Source organism: Rhipicephalus microplus, unplaced genomic scaffold, assembly GCF_043290135.1.
Source record: "Rhipicephalus microplus isolate Deutch F79 unplaced genomic scaffold, USDA_Rmic scaffold_20, whole genome shotgun sequence".
NCBI classification, from domain to species: Eukaryota; Metazoa; Arthropoda; class Arachnida; order Ixodida; family Ixodidae; genus Rhipicephalus; species Rhipicephalus microplus.
This window is the reverse complement of record NW_027464593.1, coordinates 9,485,123-9,494,151: the sequence shown is the minus strand read 5'-3', so window position 1 is coordinate 9,494,151 and position 9,029 is coordinate 9,485,123. Positions and strand designations below refer to the sequence as shown.

The following is a 9,029-nucleotide window of genomic DNA, read 5'->3' as shown; positions in this document are numbered from 1 at the left end:
AGTCCACTCCACTTCACGCCAAGGGGAACTCAGTCAATGGACGCCACCACCATGACAAGTCATGTAACACCAGCCCAAGTGGAGATAAATCAACCTCACCAGCCACCAGTATTTCATGGCGACTCGTATGAAGACGTAGAAGATTGGCTGAACCTATTTGAGAGAGTGGCACGTTTGAACGGTTGGGACGAGAGAGAGAAGCTCCGCCGCGTATACTTTGCTTTGGCGGACTTCGCAAAGACGTGGTATGAGAACCATGAAACCTCCTTTACGACCTCGGATGAATTTCGGCGACAAGCTCTGGCGACTCGTGCCAGCGCGGATCGCAAAGAAAAGGCGCAGGTTGCGCTCGAATCCAGGAACCAACTCACCAACGAAAGTGTCGCAATGTATATCGAGGACATGATCCGCCTGTTCAAGCGCGCAGATTCCTATATGACTGAAGACAAGAAGCTACGCCACCTCATGCATGGGGTGAAGCAAGAGCTATTCGCTGTTCTCGTCCGCAACCCACCACGAACAGTTGCGGAGTTTCATACGGAAGCGACAGCCATCGAGAAAACGCTAGAACAGCGGGCTCGACAGTACAATCGAGACATAAACTACGCACCTGCAAATGTCTTCTCTGGACGCCAGCGAAGTGACATGGACGCCCTGCGAGAACTCATCAGGTCGGTGATCAGGGAAGAGCTCAGCAAGTTGCAAGCACCTCACACTACAGCAACACTGTCTGTCGTCGACGTAGTACAAGATGAACTGAGGCAGATGATACGTGAGCCGGAGCGTGCGCCATAGCCGATCCAACGCATCCCAACGTACTCTGAAATACTCAAACAACCCGCGGCACACACCAATGCAGCAGTTGCGATGGCCTCTCCTTGCCCACAGACGGTACGCAGCGCACATCGTCCACTGGAACCGACGGCTACCTACCTGCCTCGAGCCCATGGTGTAGCTCGCTACGTGGATCAAAGGCCCCGGAAAAGTGACATCTGGCGTGACCATGAGCGCAGGCCTCTGTGTTTCCATCGTGGGGAAGCAGGTCACCTGTATAGGTTCTGCCCTTACCGGGGCACTACACCGCATCAGACATGCGTCATTTACCCGTCCTGATTGTGCAGGGTGCTCTCCTCTGTGGCGCGGTGTGCTGGACGGCTGCCCAGCGTGAGCATGGTCACGACCTTCTGCTGCCGCCTTTCCGTGTTTCATCGCCAGCTACGCTGATACTGGATGACATCGTTGCTTCTACCTGGCAACAAAGTTTTTCGTCAACGATCCACGTCACAGCTGGTCCAGGATATAAAAGCTACCGTACCACCGGCGGATTTGGGCACTACACCGCATCAGACATGCGTCATTTACCCGTCCTGATTGTGCAGGGTGCTCTCCTCTGTGGCGCGGTGTGCTGGACGGCTGCCCTGCGTGAGCATGGTCACGACCTTCTGCTGCCGCCTTTCCGTGTTTCATCGCCAGCTACGCTGATACTGGATGACATCGTTGCTTCTACCTGGCAACAAAGTTTTTCGTCAACGATCCACGTCACAGCTGGTCCAGGATATAAAAGCTACCGTACCACCGGCGGATTTGGGCACTACACCGCATCAGACATGCGTCATTTACCCGTCCTGATTGTGCAGGGTGCTCTCCTCTGTGGCGCGGTGTGCTGGACGGCTGCCCAGCGTGAGCATGGTCACGACCTTCTGCTGCCGCCTTTCCGTGTTTCATCGCCAGCTACGCTGATACTGGATGACATCGTTGCTTCTACCTGGCAACAAAGTTTTTCGTCAACGATCCACGTCACAGCTGGTCCAGGATATAAAAGCTACCGTACCACCGGCGGATTTGGGCACTACACCGCATCAGACATGCGTCATTTACCCGTCCTGATTGTGCAGGTTAGTTACCTAGGCGGTGCTGCCGGTCCAAGGAGTAGTGACTACTGTTTGTTCGCGGTGTCGTGCCCACCAAAGTACTGTGCTATGATGAAGCGCTTTATCTGCTCAGTGTCGCGATGTTGTTCCGCTGCTATGTCCTTGCTGCTCTTAATGGCCGGCGATGTAGAGACAAATCCTGGTCCGCCCCCTGTGCAAACAACACAGGAGGGTGTGCTTTCATTAGTATTGGATACCATGCGTAGGCTCGAGACCGGTCAAACGGAAATACTTAATGAGCTGAAGGGCATAAAGGAAAAGCAACGTGCTACAGATATGGCAATTACGCAGCTATCTGGCCGTGTTACGTCACTGGAAAACACAATAGAGTCACTTAGCACAGCTAAGCTCAGTGGCCTTGATCCTTCCTTGTGTGACCTAGCTGCGAAACTAAATAAGGTTACAGAAAGATGTGACGATGCTGAGAACAGGTCTCGGCGGTCGAACTTGCTTTTCTTTGGGCTTGAGGATGATGAAAAAGAAAAATGGGATGATTCTGAGCAGAAAATTATTACCTTCTGCTCCCAAAAGCTGGATGTTACTATCACTGAGAGCCATTTTGAGCGTGTTCATCGACTAGGGAAATTTGCCTTGAATAAGCGCAGACCTATCGTTGCGAAACTTGCATTCTTCAAGGACAAGCAGCGAATTCTTGCATCTGCGCATAAGCTCAAAGGCTCGACTTATTCAATTAGAGAAGACTTTTCTGTTGCGACCAGGTTAGCAAGGCGAAAGTTACTTGAATTTGCTAAGATGCAGGATAAGAGAGGCAAGCTGGTCTTTGATAAACTACTGATTGATCAACAAACGTATGTGTATGATAGTGCGACAGACACTGTTATAGCAGCTGCTAGATAGCTAGGCAGGGATAAAAGAACTCGAGCAATACCTAGACCTAGTCGCAGCAGTTCTCAAACACTATCTTTATTTCTTACTAATATTCGAAGTCTTCTTCCTAAACGTGATGATTTGTGTTCCTACTTGGAAGATGCTGATAGCGATATTGTTGCACTTACGGAAACCTGGCTGCATCCGAATGTAATGGACAGTGAAATTTTTGCCAACCCAAATAAGTATAGCCTTTATAGACATGACCGCAAAGCTAAAAAAGGCGGTGGTGTTCTTATAGCTATCAAAAAAGGATTAGCGCCGTTTCTGGTGAATACCGACTCCTGCCTTGAAATAGTGTGGGCCGCCTGTACTACATCAACGGCAAAGGTACTGGTTGGCGTCTGCTACCGTCCGCCGGATTCCAATAGTTCCTTCATTGACGAACTTCAAAGTTCCATTACTTCGGCTATCGGTAAATACCCAGCTGACATTACATACCTGGTTGGTGACTTTAACTTTCCGTAAATAGATTGGTCTCAATTGTCATCTTCTTGCCAAAATGCAACAGAGCTCATAAACCTCACCTTAGACTTCAATTTTTTCCAAGCAATTAATCAGCCAACCCGCGGTACTAATATTCTAGATCTCGTTTTCTGCAATGCTCCTGAGTCAATTGGTGATGTATTATACCTTGACGGTTTTAGTGATCACAGGCTTATCCAATTACAACTTACCATTCCTCTTGCATTTCAAGGTAGCACGATCACTCAAATCCGCGATTACAATCGAGCTAATTATAAGGATATGAATATTGCACTTAACAAATTTTTCGTTCGGACATTTTTACCTTCGTTTTTTGATAGGACCGTTGAGCAGAACTGGGTGCTTTTTAAGAACGTGCTAACAAATTTAGTGCACCGATACGTTCCCGTGGTGTCTACTTCCAACGATAAAACTAATCCCTGGTTTAACAAACATCTTAATCGTCATCGTAATAAAAAGAAGCGTCTTTACAGAAAAGCTAAGCTTGCACCTACATCATCGGCTTGGAAAAAATATCGCGAATGCTTAAAAAGCTACTGTTGCGCCGTTCGAACTTCAAAAAAGAAATATTTTTCCCAGGATCTTCCCTCTCTCTTGAAATCTAATCCTAAAAAGTTTTGGCGTGTTGTGTCTCCTAATAGCATTAGTAATCACATTTCACTGTGTGACGATAAACAGCAGCCACTTGATGATAGCGAATGCCCGCATGTCTTTAACAGATATTTTGCTTCTGTATTTACGAGGGAAGATCATTCCAACATACCCATTGTTCCTGACCATGATTATTAGTACATGAGTGCGATTGATGTCTCCGCTGAAGGTGTCGCTAATCTCATAGGAAATCTCAAGATCTCAACCAGTGCTGGAGTTGACAACATTAACTCTAAAATATTAAAAAACACAGTCCTAATATCAAGTAAAATTCTTCGCTATATTTTTCAGCAATCATTATCATCAGGCTTATTACCCACGGACTGGAAGATCGCCAAGGTCATCCCAATTTTCAAAAGCGGTAATAAAAATTCCCCGCATAACTACCGACCCATATCACTAACATGCATTTGCTGTAAGTTACTTGAACACATTATCGCCTCCCATATTTACGCTCATCTTGAACATAATTCCTTCTTTTTTCCTCAGCAACACGGTTTCAGAAAAGGACTGTCATGTGACACGCAGCTGCTAGAATTCACAACTGACTTGCACTCTAACATGGACGCTAATCTTCAAACGGATTGTATTTTTTAAGATTTTGCTAAAGCATTTGACTGTGTGGCACACTCGCGTTTATTCTCGAAATTATCAGCTCTCTGTCTGGATTCTTTAACATTATCATGGCTTCGTAACTTTCTTTCTTTCCGTCAGCAGTTCACTTCAGCAAACAGTTTTACCTCATCTCTCTGTGACGTAACATCAGGTGTGCCCCAGGGCAGTGTCCTTGGTCCTTTACTGTTCCTAATATACATTAACGATTTACCCACAGGCATATCTTCTAACCTGCGTCTTTTCGCTGACGACTGCATCATTTACCGCTCAATTAAATCCACCGAAGATCACCTCGTACTTCAAAATGATCTCACATTAATTGCAGAGTGGTGTGACAAATGGCAGATGAGTCTTAACTCTACTAAATGCAAGGTTATCACTTTCAGCCGCAAGCGTATCAATTCCGATTTTTCATACCTCATAGATAGCACATTAGTATCCCAGGCATCATCGTATAAATATTTAGGCGTCCATCTCAAGCACAATCTTTCATGGGACATGCATATTAACACCATTACTGCCAAGGCATCCAGGTCACTTGGATACCTGCGCCGGAACTTGTGGAACTCACCAAGCAGTCTAAGACAACTCACCTATGAAACCATCGTTCGTCCGCAATTAGAATATGCTTCACCAGTGTGGTCTCCTCATCAAATCTACCTGACTAACAAACTTGAGTCTGTACAAAACAGAGCCGCTCGTTTCATTACTTCCAACTACAGCCCACATTCCAGCATAACGCAGATCAAACATGACATACCGCTTGTGCCATTAAATGTTCGTCGTTCCATTGCTCTTTTATCTTTATTCCATAAATATCGCTATAGCATCAGGCCATCTCCCTTACCACTGGAAGCGCCTTCACGCATATCACGCCGCTTGCATAATCAATATAGCATTAAACGCATCAGTGGACGAACTAACACTTTCAATTCATCAGCACTTCCCCGAGCAATTGTTCTATGGAATGATCTTCCCGACAATGTTGCATCTATCAGTAACCATCAAGCATTTCTTGACCAATTACGTAAGCATTTCTTGAAATAGTATCATGTCGTCACCATTACTTTTTATTTCGCGAATTCTTCCTCCATTCTTTCCTTTGCGAGTGTGTGTGATTGGCGAAAAATTGTTTCATGGAATAAGAAATGCTGTTCCTCTGTTTGAAAATGCTTTGCACTGTACATATGTATATGTGTGTGTGTGTGTATATATATATATATATATATATATATATATATATATATATATATATATATATATATATATATATATATATATATATATATATATTTGTTTTTTTCGTTTGCTGTTAATTGCTGTTTTTTGCCATGTGTAAAAAAAAGGAAAGGGAGGAAAGAAAAAAAGTTCCTTAACTGCACTGTACCCTTTTTTTCTTTTTTTCAATTTTGTTTCCCTGTATTTATTAATGCATTTTTCTCTGATATTTTTTGTTTCGTACTTGCCCCCCTTACTCAATGCCCTATCGGGCCCTGTAAGGTATCATGAATAAATAAATAAATAAATACATGCAGGATTAAGGGGCTTTCCGTTGTACGCACCATGCCCTCGAAACGGTGAACGGCCAACGGAGATCAAAGAGTACTTGTCCGCGCGCCAGAGCCCACTCACTCCACGCCAACATCAGCCAAGATCGCCGTCGCCCAGGCGTTACCGATCACCCAGCCCACTTGCTTCTTCCGCACGGTCTGGGCACCGTGCTACAAGCCCACACCCGGAAAACTGAAGCAAGCGACCTGTGGAGGTGAGGCCGCTGATAACTACAGTTGCGAAGATCCTCCATTACGGTTTCAAGGTGACGATGCTATGTTTACAGAGGATAAGCGCAGCAGTGCGAAGATTACTTGAGATTTGCGGTTGAAAATAGACAGATACGAGCTAAATGCTTTAGTTGACACCGGCGCTGATTATTCGGTAATGAGTCACAAATTTTGATAGAAACTTAAAAGGGTTGTGACAAAATGGAGTGGGGCACAGATACGCACGGCAGGTGGCCACACTATTACACCGCTTGGCAGATGCACCTCAAGGCTCGAAATAAGAGGCTTTTTTTACGTTGCTGACTTCGTCGTACTGCCGTACTGTTCAAGGGAGCTTATACTAGGAATGGATTTTCTGCAAGCCAATGGAGCCATAATTAATCTGCGCAGATCCAGTGTAACGTTTTCGACCGAACAAGCTATGTCGGTGGAAGAATCGGAAAAGCGACGTCTTACTGCTCCGCGCGTTGTTGATGATAACGTCACAGTGCCACCACGCTGTAGTGTAATGGTGCTTGTTGAAAATAAGGCATTTTGTGGCCACGAAGGAATAGCGGATGGAAACGTAGAGCTCTTTTTAAACAAAGGAATTTGCGTGGCGAGAGGTGTTGTTCACTTAAGGAATGGCCGCTCAGTTGTCCTCCTTACGAATTTTGGGAATGAATGTCAGCACATCGCGCAAGGTATGGCTATCGCATATTTCCACGAGTTCTGCATAGCGACTGAACTATGTAGTGAACCACTCCACAAGAGACCTGTCACGTCGACGCATCAGTTAACGTCAACCACAGGCTCCCATAATATCAAAAGAAACGATTGTTTGCCCTTATAAAAGAGTTTTCAGACTGCTTTTCAACGTCCTCTAAGGTGCGACGCACGGCTATTGCAAAACACAGGATTATAACAGAAGATAGCCACGAGACCAATTTACCAACACTGATATCGAGTATCACAAAAGGAAAGAGACGTCATCAAGAAACAAGTGGAGGAGATGCTTTCAGATGACGTGATCCAGCCTTCCAGCAGTCCATAGGCGTCTCCCGTAGTGCTTGTTATGATGATGATGATGATGACGAACTTTCAGCTTTGCAGGCACTCGCCCACAAAAAGGGATCGGCCAAGAACCGGGCGGAAGGATCATCAAGTGGGCTAAGTCAGGCATTCAGGTAGTCTCGTAGCCGTAAATAATAACAATAGGCTAACAGGATAATCTCTTTGTTGCCCTTATGTACTCGCACACAGCAGAAAAAACCTCCCTGTGGCTATGACCTAATGTAAACCCTCCGAAGGATAAAATTAGTTCCACGTTTATTTTTAAACCTAGCTTCTCAATTGGTTCGACCAGGTATCTTTTCCTTTGATAAGCATAACGTTGACAGGATAAAAAGAAATGATCTATTGATTCCGATTCCTTGCAAAAGAGACACAACGGAGATGCTGTTTGTCCAGCTTCATGTAGGTAGTAATTCAGATGCGGAATTCTGCATCGTAATCTGGTGATTGTAATTTCTAACTGCCGAGATACACACCACTGTTTGTTCCAGCAATATCTTAGATGTACGAAGTCTCTGACTTTATCCAATGATAATTTTTCTATTTCTTTGTGCAAACAAGCCTTTCTATATCTGATTGCTAGCTGTTACGTAGGCGAAATCAGGTAAAATAGGTAAAAGTGGTCCGCTTAAAGATGCTTTGGCTAACGAGTCTGCCATCTCATTTGGATAAATCCCGCAGTGGCCAGGTATCCATAGCAAGTGAAATTTTTTCAGGTTTTCTGGTAATAAACTGCTAATCATACTCAATAATGTCAAATTTTTTGCTGTAGATAGTGCAGTGCATACTGAGAGAGAATCGGTAAGTATGACCGCTTCTGATTCGCTTGCAGGAAGTTTACGAAGCGCTAGAATTATAGCAAATAATTCAGCGATGAATATAGGCATGTAATCTGGTAATCGAACTGAGAAAGACCAGTCGAGAGAAGTACAGAAGATGCCTATTCCAGCCTTTTCGTTCAATACGGACGCATCTGTCGCACTATTGTTGTTTATGGACAGATGAGTCAAGTAATCTTTTAACCGAATATTTAAATATTGAAGGGGCAGTTGTTTCGCATTAGAGGGGAAAATATCAATTTAATTTCAAGTTTTGAATTAGGCGTCTTCGTTATGCCAATCTGATAAATATTTACATTGAGAGGCTCTAGCAACGCTTGGACGAACGTAATCTGAGGGGAGTGTAGTCTAGACCATTGGGCTTGTTAAAAAGAAATATGTCTCCTTCTTCTACTTCTTCAAGAAGAGTCCCAAGCGCGTGGCGCACATCAGCAGGGGCCAGCTGGGTTCTCGTGCTATCATCGTCTCTGCACAACAGTAGACGGTGCGCATGTATGTCCTTGTGCGCGCGGCGATGGGCGCGTTGTTTCATCGCAGGCACTATGTCGCGGCATAATCGGCACCGGTGTCGACTAAGGCTGTTATACTTTCTGGCCGTCAAAAAAACCACTAAAGTCGGCGGTCACAATGTCGGCGCTCTCACGTCTTGTAAGCTTTACAGCATCGTGTAATGGGGGCTTTTCATCGTCATCTTCATGGCCTGCAACCTTACCCCCGGAGGTCGCCACCCTCAGTTTTTCCGGCACAAGCTGGGTGATCTTCTTGCGTTAAGGTCCGCGGAGGTA

The 9,029-nt window shown here is 45.1% G+C and overlaps 1 long non-coding RNA gene across 1 annotated transcript in view; it reads left to right on the top strand.

The window, feature by feature from the left end:
• The first annotated feature begins 6,057 nt into the window (after nt 1–6,057).
• Nucleotides 6,058–9,029, top strand: part of LOC142785277 (uncharacterized) — a 31,836-nt gene continuing 28,864 nt past the window's right edge. Inside the window, exon 1 of the long non-coding RNA XR_012888908.1 lies at nt 6,058–6,336. This is a non-coding gene — a long non-coding RNA (uncharacterized LOC142785277). The remainder of the gene's footprint in view (nt 6,337–9,029) is intronic.